The 15,999-nt window shown below is 40.8% G+C and overlaps 1 protein-coding gene across 1 annotated transcript in view; it reads right to left on the bottom strand.

The window, feature by feature from the left end:
* LOC125891112 (helicase ARIP4-like) overlaps positions 1-15,999 on the bottom strand; it is a 96,033-nt gene that overhangs the window by 64,851 nt on the left and 15,183 nt on the right. The gene's annotated exons all lie outside the window — the stretch shown is intronic.

Raw genomic sequence — 15,999 nt, 5'->3', positions numbered from 1 at the left:
CATCAACCACACATAAAATTGAAAAGTGAAATGTAAAGAAACACAACTGCTATGTATAAAACGTAGAAATTTAACATGTCGGTGGTTTACAGAAACGTCAAATGCCACTATTAAGTGTAGTGATTGTGTTGTTCTGTCCCCCGATGAAGGATGAGTCTCCACAATGTATGTGTAAGTTTCCACATACCAGGACCATTAATACAAATACACACACACCCTACTTCTATTAGTGTTATCATTAATCATACCAAGTTTTTTAGAATATATTTAAAGACGTAAGTCTTGCATTTAATTTGTAGCGTTAAGAATTCCTCTCGCCCTTATGCCCCAGTCCACCTCATACACATACACTATTTAAAATTAGAATTAGCATCTTGTGGATGTATGCCTTCAAAAAGCTGTCAAAATGCAGCAACAGTTTAGATCCATGTCTGTGAAAACATGGATGTTCACACACAACTTCCCCTCAGAAGTGCGTAAGCACAGTTACAAGGTGGGCACCAAGATTAGTGTCACCAGTTCAGTATCTGACCAAATGTTAATTATTAAGTGGAGTACTGGGCAAACAAGTCTGTCTCATTGCACTCACAAAATGAGATGGACACAAGGTCACAAAATCTAATCAGTTTATCCTTAAAGGGAAATTTCGGTTTATTTCAACCTGTCTCCTACTGTCCTACATTTGTTTCAAGTGACTAGTGATATTAGCATGTTAGCCGTTAGCCTAGATACAGCCAGGGCGCATAGTAGCGTCAGACCTGTTAAAACGTAAGTGAACGGGCATCCTTTCAAGTGCAAAGTTAGTCCACTAAACAAGCTTTTTTACCACAAAGACCAGTGATCTCATAGCGTGCCTGAAATCGTGGACTAACTTTGCACTTGAAGTATGCCCGTTCACTTAAGTTTTAACAGGTCTGACGCTACTATGCGCCCCGGCTGTATCTAGGCTAACGGCTGACATGCTAACTATTATTTTTATGTCACTAGTCACTTGAAACAAATTTAGAACGATAGGAGACAGGTTGAAATAAACCGAAATTTCCCTAGATATTTGTGCCAAATTTGAAGAAATTCCCTCTGGATGTTCTTCAGGTACTGCATTCAAGAGAATGCAACGGACAAGATCACAGTGACCTTGATCCTTGGCCATCGAATTCAAATTATTTTAACCTTACATCAATGTTAATGTTTATGCCAAATTTGAAGAAATTCCCTCAAGTTGTTCTTGAGATATCGCGTTCACAAGAATGAGAGGTATGCAAGGTCACAATGACCCTTGACCACCAAAATCTAATCAGATCATCCTTAAGTCTAAGTAAATGTCTGTGCCAAATTTGGAAAAACTACCTCAAAGTATTCTTGAGGAATACCGTTCACAAAATGAGACATATGCAAGGTCAAAGTGGATGTTTGTGCCAAAGTTGAAGAAATTCCCTTGAGGTGTTCTTGAAATTTTGCATTCACAAGAATGAGACAGATGGGGTAACAGTGATCTTGACTTTTGACCTATGATCACCAAAATCTAACAGCAAGTTCCTTGTTGAGTCCAAGTAAACTTTTGTGCCAAATTTGAGGAAATTCACTCAAGGCGTTCTTGAGATATCACATCCACAAGACTGGTACAGACGGACGGATGGATAGACAACCTGGAAACATAATGTTTGCAGCCATGACGATTGGCGGGCCAAAGGCATAAAAAAACTGAAACTAAATTAAACTAGACAAGAAGTAATTGCTGCGACACTGCACAGGTGCTGTTGCATTCAAACTATCGATGGCATGTGAACCAAACATTTAAAGGCACAATGCAAAAGTGACAGTGCTGCAAAATGCAAAAGTTATTTTGAAGTGGACACAGAGAACAGCACTTGCCATTTGGGAAATTTGGGATTTAAACATATTTTAAGTTTAGTTTTAGCCACAAAACTGAGTATTTGAGTCCATTCTCACATTTATATAATTTGTGTTTTTTCCTGAGAAAAACTAATGGATCATATCCTTTGTTTCAGCTGCACTATCTAAGTAAAGAAAGGACAGGAGGATGGTAAGAGGTCTGTTGCGAGAGATGTAACAAAGATCATGACCTGCAGATGAAAGACAGAGATGCAGAGCAGATGGACAGATGGAAATGTACCACCAAGAGACACACACACACAATGAGAGAGCTCTCAAGAGTGACTGGGATGCTTTTAAAGCTCCATCTCTCAGCAGCAGGAAAATTATGCTTGCATTACTCACAAGCTTTTCTCTGTGCCAGAGTGTAACAATCATAAACTGAAACCACAGACGGCTGCCATGCCCTTCATTATCAGCTGTGGTTGGGTAAAAGCAAGTTTTTTTTGCACCTTTTTTGTTTTATAGAGCTAGAATTCTGTTGTGTACAACAAACATCATAATCATTCTTTAAATTCTCAGAGGAACACAAAAATATCATTACCAATGTCGCAATCCACAGAACCACTGAGGAAACCTTGACATTACAGAAATTCAAACAATTTCAAAAATGACTTTCTCAATGCATTTTCCAACGACAAATACATGAATCACATGAATTCACCAAGGCCTCTGAGTTATAGTCAAACGTTTCCTTCCCCTACATCTACCGCTGTAAACAAGAATTATCGCCTTAGCTGTCTGGCTTGGATAAAAACAAAGGCTTTAAATAATATGCACTCCCACTCAGATGAGCCCAGACACACAGTATCAAAGCAAGGTTTACTCTTGATCACCTGCCAGCTCACCTTGCATAACATTACACAGCAGATTACACAACAGGTAGCTCTGGCCAAGTTGACTTACTGGCCTGACAGGGCGGTTTTATAAGCCTCATAAATTCTACCAAGCTGGCCTTTATGGACTTGTTGCTGGGCTGAGGACCAGTAACCAAGGACCTGGTCAACTCGCTTTTACTCTGATGTCCTGGTTTCGCCCAAAACACGTGTACATGATCACAGAGCCTATTTGAATAAATGGATTGTAGATTTTTTCCTATTAAGAATTAGAATTACCATCTGTTGCCTCTGCACACCCGTCAGGCTGCAGGTACAGTTTACAGTTTCCATGTTTTCACAGACATGGATGCTTCACACACTTCTTCAACCTGGCAGCACAGAGGATCTATACAATCAGCACATTCAGTATCGGACCAAATGTCTCCTCTGTTCATGAGCTATGGGATTAATAATGGCCAGAAGTGTATTTGCAGAACATTATGTCACAGTGAAGTTGCCCTTTTGCATATAAAATATCAACACTTGATCCTCGAGTTGTGACCACTGAAACCTAATCAATTCGTTTTTAATTCCAACTGGACGTTTGAGCCAAACTTTAAGAAAGTGCCGTTACGGCAATTTTGAAATATCACGTTCATGAAAATGGGACGGACGGACGGACAACCCCAAGACATATTGCCATAGTGCAGGTGATGGCAACGGCTATCACCTGCACTGAAGCATAAAAGTGTCCAAAGGAAAACGTACAGACTTGTGAAAGATTTCTTAAAGAACACTTACGACAGCACTGTGGAACTGGAATTCTGCAGTGCAGTTCAGATGATGGCAGCAAGTTTGAGAGCAAGGTAATCATGCTCTCATTGCATCGCATTTTATTCCACTCATGTTTGAGGGAGTGAAATAAAAATATCCCTCATTTTCCTGTGAAACCTCCTCAAATCAGCTCAAGGACTGTGTGGAGGGGCCCCTGACTCACGCACTGGCAATCACTGCTGCAGCACTGATCCTCGTCAAGACAAACTTGTTTCTTACCATGGGTTATGGAAAGATAACCCCTTCAGCTAGAGGAAACCAATATTTACTGTTGGCAGATGACTGGTCGTAGCCCTAGGTTTTAGCTGCTTTATGCGACCCAAACGTCCTACACAACTTGCTCCCAAAAACTTTTTTTGTGGCGACACAACTATGTCAATATTTCTACCAACACTTCTATATATAAACATAAGCTGCTTTAACTAGAGACCATCTTGTGATGGAACCACACCAGTCATGATACAGTGATCTGTGAGGTAAAATGAATGTGGACAAGGGCCATAGAGTGGATGGGTCAATGGCCCCTACCTACTCACTACCCCTAAGGCCAAAACACACCGGTGGCGTCATATGACAGCAGCGTCACTGACACAAGTCAAGTGCCGCCCCCAACACACACAAAAAGCGTCACGCTGCAGGGCGTCAACCGGATTTCTATTGCACACTCCAGTCCACTAGGCTGGGAAGTACAAAATAGCACTTTTTCCAAGGGTGGCGACGCTGGAAAAATAGGACAATAGCGTAAAGTGCCGTGACGCGGCACAACGATACACATCGAGCCGCCACCGGTATGGGTTTGTAAATAGAAAATAATGGGGGCGGCTGTTTTGACGCGCGTCGTACGCTACCGGTGTGTTTTGGCCTCTATACTTCTGGCACTCTTGCTAGGACCACACCCATGTTCAAACTCGGCCTTCAATATGACTTCTGGTGACCTTCGTGAATGGTAAATGGAGTGCATTTCTATAGCACTTTTCTAGCCTTGGTGACTACTCAATCGTCATTCACACACACATTCATACACTGATGACAAAACCTACCATACAAGGTGCAACCTGCTCATCACTCACAAACATAGCATAGCCATCAGGAGCAATGTGGCTATCCTTCCCAAGGACACTTTGACATTTAGATCAACCACTGACCTTCCAATCGGTAAACAGCCACACTTCCTCCTGAGCCACAGCCACCATTGCTTTAACCATACCCACCTTCAAACTGGGCCTTCATTATGATTTCTGCTCCACAACTATTAAGTGTTGTAATGGCATCTTGGATGGTAGTGATGCTGTCCTGGTGACAAAATCAGTCCACAGACAGACATATATACACCTCGCAAAGTACTCAAGAACTCTGGTGGGAGTTCAAACTACAATAGCTGTCTCCAGGACAAACACACATAGACTCACAATGCTATAAACAACACATACCCCACTGTTGCTGCTGGTAATAAATTACTCTGTTTTCCCTTTAAAGACTCTACAATTAAAGGGACTTACACCAGGATGTAAAATACTTCTGAAAGGTTTATGTGAGCATAAAAAAGAAAATGACATTAAAACAAGACTAAGAATCTACAGCTATGCTAGGAGCTCTGTGAAGCTGTACTCAGGCACAGTGGCGCTTTGAAGTAAATGCTAATGTTACCATGCTAAAATGCTGATGTTAAACAAGTTTAGTGTTTAACACATTCACCATCTTAGTTGAGTGTGCTGATTCTGCTAATTGGCACAAAACACAAAGTACAGTTTTGCAGAAATTCGGTCCAAAAAACAAAGTTTTGGATTTTCTTTAAATTTGACCTCATGGTGGCAAGAGACAAAAAATTATGGGGTCTTATTGTCTTGCATAGCCAGATCTATCTTGCACTGTGCTTGCGCTGGAGAATGCTCTGGCAGAACCCATCATAAGTCCCCACAAAGGGTGAAAAAAAATGCTATGAGTTGTTTTTATTTCTCAAAACCATTCACAATGATCTTGGATGGCACTAAACCAAGAATGGAGCTATGGTGCACTTGCAAAATTGTGTTGAGAAGAAACCTGTTTTGGCAGAATTGCAAGATGCTGGCTGACAAAAGGCCTCATAAAACACTGAAAAAACATGTTAGCATGTAGCTTGCTAGCTTGGAGTTTGGTGTTTTATGCACAGCGCTAACACACTGTGGCTACAGGCCTTGCTATGTGAGACCAGTTTCACACAGCAACAGGGATTTTGAAAACAGCTAATAGGCAGCTAATAGCAGGCTTAGTATAGGCACAGTCTAGACCCTGTGATCCAAACCACCAATGTTTTTACAATTTCCAAACCCATTGGCTGTCAGTCTAACAACGATATTGCCTCTGGGAGCAAGGGCCAGTATTTTGGGGGTTCCAGACGGCAGGCGGGTATCTGGGCCAAGACTTTGTCCCTATTGTTTTATTTCTTCGCAATTAGCAAATAACAACAGACTAAAATGAACTGTCATGTTCAATCTTTATTTAAGCAAATGAATCAGAACAAGCACACAGTGGTTCATAGATGCAGAGCAACAAACATTCTTGTATATTGAAAATGGCATGATAATCCTCCTTCCTTCTCCCTAAGGATGGATTCACTCCTCGCTAACAGGCATTCTCTAACAATACCCACTCCACTTTTAAAGATAACTGAAATGCTCTCTTGCGCTCAGCTCATAAACTTTATCTTTACCTGCCACCATTTTCTCCTGGTACTGTACATAATCAACTCTTCTGAAATGAAGATGAAGTAAGATAGCTACTTTCATCATCAGCTCCGAAAACAAAAAGATCCTTTTCACGTCTTGCTCAACTGTGTAAGTGAGCTGTTAGATTTAGTAGTCTACTGGCCCTTTACTCGCTGTGGGCAATTGCGCAATCCTTACTGCTGAGCCTTGCGATAGCTGCCGGGTATCAAGATTGCATTTCGGCCAATAAATTCCACCTCTCCAAACAAACTGTCTACCTGCCGCTCAAACGCCATTGGTCGATACTACTCGCACTACAAGACAGAGATCATTAATGTCCAAAAGGTTGTGGCAATTTATAACTGTTGAGATATTTCAGTCAAAACACGAGCATCACAAAGGGCAATGCTGTTATCACCTTATCAAGCAGAGAAACACACTGTTGGGAAAGTGCACCACATTAAATTGGGAACAAGCACATACAGTACTTGGATCATTCTTATGCAACATTACATGCCAGGGAAGTGTTGGCTGCAGATTTTGGCTGGGAGGCCTTTATGTGTGCCTCTTACTTGTGAACATACTGTTTGTGCATCTATGTCTACAGTTGCCACTCGAAGCCAAACAGAGTAACTATCTTAGTACTGACATGGAAAAAGCTGTTGACAGGATGTCACACTGCCAGGAACGTTACTGGCACCAAAGTAGATTGTACTTCACCAGTAAATTCAGTTAATTATAAACTCTGCTTGCAATATTCTTACCCTCAAATTGCACAAAAACATGTTGCAGTTGTAGTGCAGAGTGCATTACCATGTATTTTATGCCGAAAAAGGATACTGTGAGGAATCTTGTTTAACAAACATTCCCTTAAAGTTATCTGACATGACTTCTACATAGTCAAATGCTAGTCACATGAAACTGCCAAAGACATACTGTACAGCTTGTTATTAGCCCACATAACTTGGGAGTCACAGCCAAAAACCGCTTGATTCCTTGCCATTGGGCTTTATGTAACTTTATATACCAGAGGAAAGTAGGCCAAACTGTTCAGTTCATGTCAGGCTTTAAAGCTGTTGCATAACACACAGTATATGTTTGCTACTTTGAGCAGCTCCATGTTGGTCCAACTTGTAGGTTAGACTTTTCTTAACTGACACAAGCTCTTACATGATTTATTAACACTTGTTCAACATCAGGCATTCCAATGCAACCAGCCTGCAATAACTTTGTGAGGATTATGTTCAATGTTTCTGCAGAGTGTGTATTGATTCAGTTTTATGAAGGATGTCCACTGGGTGTTCAAAATTATACAAACACATTAAAATGTAATGAAACCATCCAGGTGTGTATAAATCCTTGGCACAGTTTCAAAATGAGGTTTCATAAAGGTTGGACTTATTGCGGGGTTGTTGCAGTGCATTGCATTATACTGTTCTGTGCAGGTGTTTGTCTTGCTGTGTCCATAAAAGCTAACTTCTCTTCAAATGTCACAATGTGATGCTTTCGGCTCTGCACTGATCTGACATTCTCCACAGGGTGTATCATGGTCGAGTCTTGTTGTTTTGGCACTGAACTAGACAGTTTACACGTGGAGCAGTCAAAGCCCTGACAATACAGCAGGGTGATGTTACAGTATCTGTTTGTTCACAGGGTTGCTGAAGTTATATTCTGCACATTGAAAAGTGAATGATGGCACTTTTTGGCTTTGAATGCAACTGTTTTCCACACTACAACATAAAAGCACCTGACATTGGATCAAAGAACTCATTTGATTGCCGATACCTTGCGACAGTGAGTGGTAGTAAATATCTGTGCTGTACTGAAATGGCTTAATTAAAAAAATGGCTTATTTGTCAAACACATTTTAATATGACACAACATATAATCCTTCAAGTTTTCATTATACCAAATACCATTTTTTAATACTATGGTCTGCATTTTTTCAGCGACGGCTATTCAGAGTATTTGCATTCTGTAATCACCTCTAGTAGCTGTCGTTGTTACTGGCGGGGTCCGCCTTTACAGAGCGGAAATTAAATTGCCTTCACACTCATAAGGGAATCACAGTAATAGATGCAATGGACGGACGTAATGTGGTAAAGCAAAGCTGGTGCATATGTGCATTTGATGTAAACATTTAATCACAAGTTCTGTATCACTGTCAGATGACACTGTTGACTGTCTGTACCACAAAAAAACTTAAAAATTAAATATGCACAGAAGGGAAACTTCATCTGCGCTACAGCTGCTACCACAAACTTACATTCAAACATTAAAAAACTTGTAAACGGAAAGTTGAAATCTTAACAGGGAAGAAGAAACCATCCGTGTTTCACACCCTATCTTACCTTACATAACCTCACGCAGCGGGCCAAGGGGGTGTTCCAAGGACGTCTGATTCAGCCAACATGGCATTGTGGAGTACGATATTGCTTTTGGCTGGGCCAGACGGAGTGAGAAGCAATTTAAATTCAGTGAATATGGAAATGCTGATGAGGGCAAAATATAAAAAGCACAGAGGGGGGAATAAAAATAAAAAGAGGGAGGCATGAGGGATGATGGTAGAGATGGACAAAGACAGGAAGAGATGTGGGAGTGGGGGTGTGTGTATGGAGAAGCAGGGGGGAGGGGAGCAGTCTGCTCTGTCTGGTGTCCTAAAATCACCCCCCATGACCGAAAAGGGGAGGGGGTGGGATAACCTAAATTTCTCTGGTAAAAAATAGGACAACACTGTAGGCTGAACCAGCGTGAGGTGATAAACACGTGGGATCTCCTCCCAAAATGAGTAATCCACCAATCTGAATATCTCAAGGCACATGGACACAAAAGCTGGAGCTGATGTGAATGATACTGAGGTCTTGTGACATAATAATCATTTAGAAACATAATTTCTGGGCAATGACCAAAACTGTCTGTGTTTTTTGTTATTAAAGTGAAACTATTCGAGATTTGATTTTTTTTTCCAATCAATGATGTTTGCACAATTAATCTCAAGTAGTTTTTCAAAATTTGCATTTTTTACAAACATTTATCAGAACTTTGCTTGTTTTTTATATCAGTTACTCTATTACTTTTTTGATTCTCTGGTTAAGTGTTTGGTCTATGGAATATCCCAAAAAAACAGTAAAGCACTCAAGATGATGTCTTAACATAACAGCAGCAAATTTTCACATCTGTGTATCTGGAACCAGGGAATGTTTTGTCTCAGTTAAACAACCATAACTATTAATTAACTATGAAAACTGTTCTTTTCATCGACTAATTGTATCAACTTCTTAACCAGGTCTTAGTAAAATGTCAATTTCAATATTGACAATGAATACATCCCCTTTTACAGGATATGAAATAATAATCTAATAAGTCTTTAAATATTACAAAGAAATTATTTTCATAAGTTTGAGGTCTATTTTGCACTTTTATTAATCAGTTGGCTACAGTAGTGCAGTCCATTTACTTTCATTACCTGCGACCAACAGCTCAACTGTTTGCTCTATACATCCGGCAGTCTACAAATTTTCCCACCCCTTGGCAGCTACAGTTTTCACGCTAGGAGGCTGAAACCTGAGTGTGTCACAATGAGGTCATAACTATTGTAAATTGGCGTTCGTTTCCTATTTATGCTGCAAAAATGTTTTGGTTTGTTTGCATGAATGACGGGTACTTTGAGGTCCCTTTGTGAGAAGGTAGCTCCAGGTGAATAACAGAGGGAATAGATCATGCTACAGTGTGGGGTTTCACTGCATCCACAGTATGGTTCAGTTTAGTTTAGTGCGCTTTTACTTGTAATGTTATTCAGTGACGTTGACGATGGGAATCCATCAGCACACCAACTTTGACCATTATTTAAGTATTTGTTGTCTTTCTTGGATGACACAGACTTTTAGTAATGAGTGCATCTTCAAGAGTTTAAAAATATATATTATTTCGACCGGATCATGTGACTTGCCTGAGCACAAATCAACTATTTTTAAATATCTCATTGAGAGAGACTCTCACTGCCGCCTGTTCTATTTTGTTCTGAAAATGTAGGTGTGCAACGTCATTTAGTGGACAATAAACGAGGTGCAGATGTTCCAGGTACGTCACCAGCGACGAGAAAATATTACCTTACCCTGTTTCGTTAGCATTTTTTTTTTTTTTTTATCTTAACAGAGCCGTACTACTGTATGGTAAACATCTACTCCTTCTAAAGATGATTTCTGATTTCTTACGACTCAAAAAACACACACTAACACAATGGCCAAACATTAACATAACTCAGTATTAACTCCAGCTCCATGTAAAGCGATTAAGAGGATGATTCCCAACTAATGCTCCACTTACATCTTTATAACTGCTGATTTATTAAATCGGGGTTCTACTGTGAAACATAACACCAAATTTAGCAGAAGACCTCAGTAATGTCAGTATTATTAAGCAGTAGTAAAAAATAACTTCATATGAGAGAAGTGCAGCAAATCAGCAAAATATTCTCAGACTAAATGACTAAACCCAGAATTCAAAGTATGTTGCTGAGTGTATTAAATAACAGGAATTTCCTAATGTGGGTTGAGAATGCAGTCAGACAGGGGAAAACAGGGGACATCATGTACTGATGTTGGGTGACACACCTGCTATTCGTCACAATGTCTTGTGAAACTCTTTCAGTTAATATTTCTGATGTCCTTCCAAGCATGTGAAAACAGCGTATGCAATAAGAGCAGGGTGTGCACGAATCATGTCCCATCGTAATTCAGTAAGGGAGAGTGGATATCATTTTTCAATACCGTACAATACCTGGTTAAACGGGACAGGTGGCAACCTATTCCTCTCTGTTGGCAGCCAAAATCAAACTGCAACAGTGGTTACAGGGACAATCCTTTTTATTCTGGATACATGTTTATGCTGTTGTTGAAGACACAAATTGAACTTTGGGTGTGTTCCAAATCGCTTACTTTTTCTTTTTACTTTTAATAGGCACTGCAGCTGCCCCTAAAAAGTACGCACTGCTGCGAGCAGTATGCACTCAGGACTTACTACTTTCTTATGGCCTGAACTTTGACCCTCTTGCTTTTATATCTGTTATCTTGAAGAGAAACAAACACCAGAGTTCACAAAAGACAGATCAACCTGAAGAGATCTACTGTTATTACCTCGCAGTGTATAAAGTTTAACTTTAAAGTTAGAACTGCAGATTGTAATTCTAACATATTATATTGACGACAGTGAAATTACATCTGCAGTTCTCTGTTGTTGTCATTTTCATAGTTATGTCCTGTTGTTTGTGATATTTATTATTATTTTGTTCACTTAAACAATTAATATTCAATCAATTCAATTGAGTCAATGTGACATACCGTCTGCTGTGCAGAGGATTGTGGGTCACAATAGCCAGAAAAGCATGCTGGCTTACATACAGCTAAATCTGACTGGATGTAGTAGAACACAGGGCTGTTTTAAGACACTCTCGGGGCCCCAGGCAAGAGGCACCTTGGAGGTCACCTTGGTCGTTGTTGCAGTGTCTATAGGGGTTCCATCATATTGTCATTGATATGGACCAATGTTAGCCGTCTCTGGGGGCCCCCTTCTAGCTCGGGGCCCTAGGCAATTGCCAAGTTTGCCTGTCCGGTTGCGACGGCCCTGGTAGAACATCCTGGTATTTTTGGCATACTGCATTCTAGGGCATTAACAGAAAAGTCGATTTGTTGATGTGTCGACGTCAGTGGCACAAGTCGACACCCCCCCGGGAGGAGTCGACAAGTCGTGTGTTTTTTCCCTCTCTCCCTCTGTGTGTGCTTGTGTACGGAATGCAATCGCTGCCTCTGATTGGCTTACAATGATACTTTATCCTTGACTTAGTGAACATACTCGGGCGTACTGTAAGCGGAGCAGACTCCAGTCATTCGGGCTTTCATAGTCAAGCGCACTTCCGCGTTGCAGTTTCCTGTAAAAATGTCTGTGAAAAATCCCCACAATGTGAAAAATACATGCCGAGCAGTCACTGGTGCGCGGAGTCCGCGCGGTTGTAAAATCTGAGCTTTGCACGCACAGGGCTTGCGGACCTCCGCAGAGTCCGTTCCACGTACGTTCCGCCCGAGTATGTTCGGGCCTTGACAGACACACATCACATGTGTGGAGATACTTCACTTTCCTCCGCCGTGTCAATGTGATGACGTCATCAAATGACTTGTCGACTCGACTTCGACTTTATTGACAGATAAGTCGACCTGAAAAAAATCAAAGTCGTTAATGCCCTACTGCATTCGACATACTATGTATAGGGACATAATGAATCTTTTCTGGCATACTATACAGTATAGTTATATGGGTATTGGAACACACAGTTAGTCTGGTTGTTAGTATGGCGGCAAACAGCACAACAGGTAACCTACCAAGGCTCTGCAAAGACACTTATAAAATACATATTTAACGTCTTAAATATCTGTTAAAAAAAAGGAAAAGAAAAGAAAAGAAAAGCAGTATTTTCTAAACTGTAAGCAAATTACTTTCATAAAGAACCACTGCTGGTGGTTGGCCACCCTGATTAGCCACTGGAACTAACCATAGACAGGACCAGCTTATTGCTACTTTTGCTATCTCACAGTAAGTTGCGCCCATCATCATTTCTATAGTAGCGAGAATAAGGTGGACAGGGACTGCCCAACCAAACAGAACTGCTTACTGTATTTATTATTTCTTTGTTTAAATATTGTACAATCTGTAATAGAATACCCAGACTGGCAGGAACAACGCAGATTGTGAAACTGTACGCAAAACTGAACCCTTCCTGATCAGACATAGTATAGTCGTACATAAAGGCCGAGGCTTGTGACTGCATTGTTGTTTTCCAGCATCCTTTAACCTTCCCTTCAACCCACCCGCTCCAACCATAACTAATTATGCGCCTATGGGAGGCTCTGATATTAAGTATCAGTCAGTCATGTGCTCTGCTGTCAGTGTGATGGAGGCTCTTCCCACAGAACAGCTACAAATATCCAAAGCTAAACAACAAAAGTCCAAAAATATGACATGATATTATCATTTACACACACCTTAGACCTTATCTTCTGGTACATTTTGATTTTATGGGGTGAACATACAGACTCTATACTTTCTATTACATCACTGCCCCAGTTTGATAACGCAGGTGCATTCTTACACGGATGTGTGTCCTACTGAGGGTTTGTTGGAAAAAATGTTTCACATACGCACTCAAAGAGAAACATACCATGTAATTACTCCTTTACCTCTTGAAAGCCCCCTGAAGGAGAGAGGGAAAGAGAGGGAGAGAGAAATAAAAACGAATGATAAAGGAGGGGGGCAGTGAGAAGACAGCTGCTTGCATAAGCTGCCTTACATAAGATCTGGCTAATAATGCCACTGTTCAGCTTACGAGAAAAAAAAAAGTTGTACAAGATGTATGCCAAGATGCAAGGACATTGTACACACACACACACACACACACACACACACACACACACACACACACACTCTCTAATTTCACCACTTCTTCTCCCTCTCTCTCCTTCACAGAGCTTGAAAGTCAGCTTGAAAATCACCACACACTCTTTTTATAACACACACACACACACACACACACATCTGCATTTATAAAGGACCTTCGCTGACATAATGCGTTCCCCTGCTCCTTACCTTTACTTTAGCCTAAAAATAATATCAGACCTTAACCCTCAGGTTAGAATGAATTTCCCTTAATATCCCAAAACGTCCTTACTCTCAAGGTCTGAAAACCCAAAGTGGTTTTCAGACCTTACCAAACGCGCGCGCGCACACACACACACACACACACACACACACACACACACACACACACACACTGGCCTCGTACTCGTACCCTGGGTTCATACGTCAGCAGCGTTGAACAGTGTGTACCAGGGCCTCATTATAAACCCTGCAGGAGCTCAAGGCAGATTTAAACGAGGGTGGAGACAAAAGAAAGAGAGTGGAAGGGGGGGTGGGGGCAATAAAGAACCAAGAAAATGAACTGCATCAAGTCAAACTTGTCTTATTCGGCACGATCTGTTCAGATTAAATCACTCTCAGATTTGCTTAGAGTTACAGGCTATTTTTTAAAACGAGCTCTTTAGAAATGACAGCATGAAAGACTGAACAGAGGCTTTGGTTCATAATTTGAATTAAAGAGGACTGACCATGGCTGTTGCATTTTAAAATGCCTTTCCCTTGCACCTCACCTTCTGCTGAAGGTGTCAACACATTACTTCACAAATGGATGTGATCCGGAGATTAAACAAAAGCAGGAAAATTAAAAGGCAACCCTGCCAGAAAGTGAACAAAAAACCAATTGAGTAGAAACAATTTGCTTGAGACGGATATTTTCATTAAATTCTCAGCCACTAACAACAGACTAGACTCCTCCTTTGATAAACTCACTAACAGACCAACAGTCTGATGATGCACTACACCGAGGTGAACTGACCGAGTGCCGGCTGCTGTTTTCCAAATGTACGTCATTTGCAAGAATAATAATGCTCCAATTTGTGGCTCTGAAAATGGATATTGTGTAACACCTTGCTTTTATACTGGACTGGCTTACAGACTTAGAAGATCTGCATCACATCCCCTCGCTTGTGTAACAGAATTACACAATACTGGATGCTGGTGGGGAGGGAGGGGGTTAACCTATCAAGTCTTTCATGCTTTCATTCAAAGGCACCAGGACACACAGATACTGTTCAAATACACACTGTGTTTGCAAAATCCTCTACCTTTAGTCCGTGTGTGTCAGTGCAGCTTGCTCTCTTAGGTTTACGTCTCTTCATTATCCCATGCAGAGGCTTAATACCGAATGGTGTGGTGGAGCGAGGAAAAAAAAGATTCTGCTGATGTGGACAGTATTGATGATTCATGACTGGATTTACTGACTGGACATCAGATCAGGACAGGGACCTGATTACCACAAGTAGGCTAATGATTATTTGTCCCAAATCCTACATACTGACCCTATACAGTACATTCTACATGATACTTGTTATGATAAACTGTTTTAGCAGTTTGTAGTGCTCCCTGTATTGCTTCATTGATACATATTGATCCTGAATAATAACACTTTTAAAGATCATCACTATCTTTTTGGCATTTTTCCTTTATTGAACAGGACAGCTATTAGAGTGAAAGGGTGAGGGAGTGAGGGGATGACATGCAGCAGAAGGCCGTGGGTTAAAATTGAATCTGCAGCCGCTGCGGTAAAGACATAGCCTTTGTATATGGGGTACCTGCTCTACCAGGTGAGCTAGTTTACGCCCCTGAAATACTTTTAATACTAATATTCTGCAGTATCGACACACACGCTTTGTCACTCTCTGTTGTTGTTATTGTTTACTACAGTCATATGCTGTTCTCTGCTACTAGTCAAGAAAAGAAAAATCATCTTTGTACTTTTATAGCCTTCTTATATTTATCTTTTAATTAAAATGTCACATTTCAATCCTGAAATGTCTGTTTTTGGCCCATGGTAAACAGAAAATAGTATCAAATATTGATATTGTTCAAGGTACTGTAATAAAGTTAGAAATTCCAGTATCGTTATAACACTAACAGCCACAATTTATTTTGAGGTTTTCCAGGTGTGAGCATGAACGTATAAAGAAAACTGGATACAGCGTCGGGGGAGGGAGGGGGGGGGGGGGGGGCTGTTCATTCCTCTGGAAATTATTCAGTGGTGCATGAAGCCAAGAAAGTTTGATTGTAAAATTATCCGAATATTCCACTGTGCTTCTGCATTGTTGGGCCAATACAGCAGGTGAACT

The sequence above is a fragment of the Epinephelus fuscoguttatus genome, linkage group LG7 (genome assembly GCF_011397635.1).
Source record: "Epinephelus fuscoguttatus linkage group LG7, E.fuscoguttatus.final_Chr_v1".
NCBI classification, from domain to species: Eukaryota; Metazoa; Chordata; class Actinopteri; order Perciformes; family Serranidae; genus Epinephelus; species Epinephelus fuscoguttatus.
Note: the sequence above shows the minus strand (reverse complement) of the source record. Positions and strands in the feature narration are given on the sequence as shown.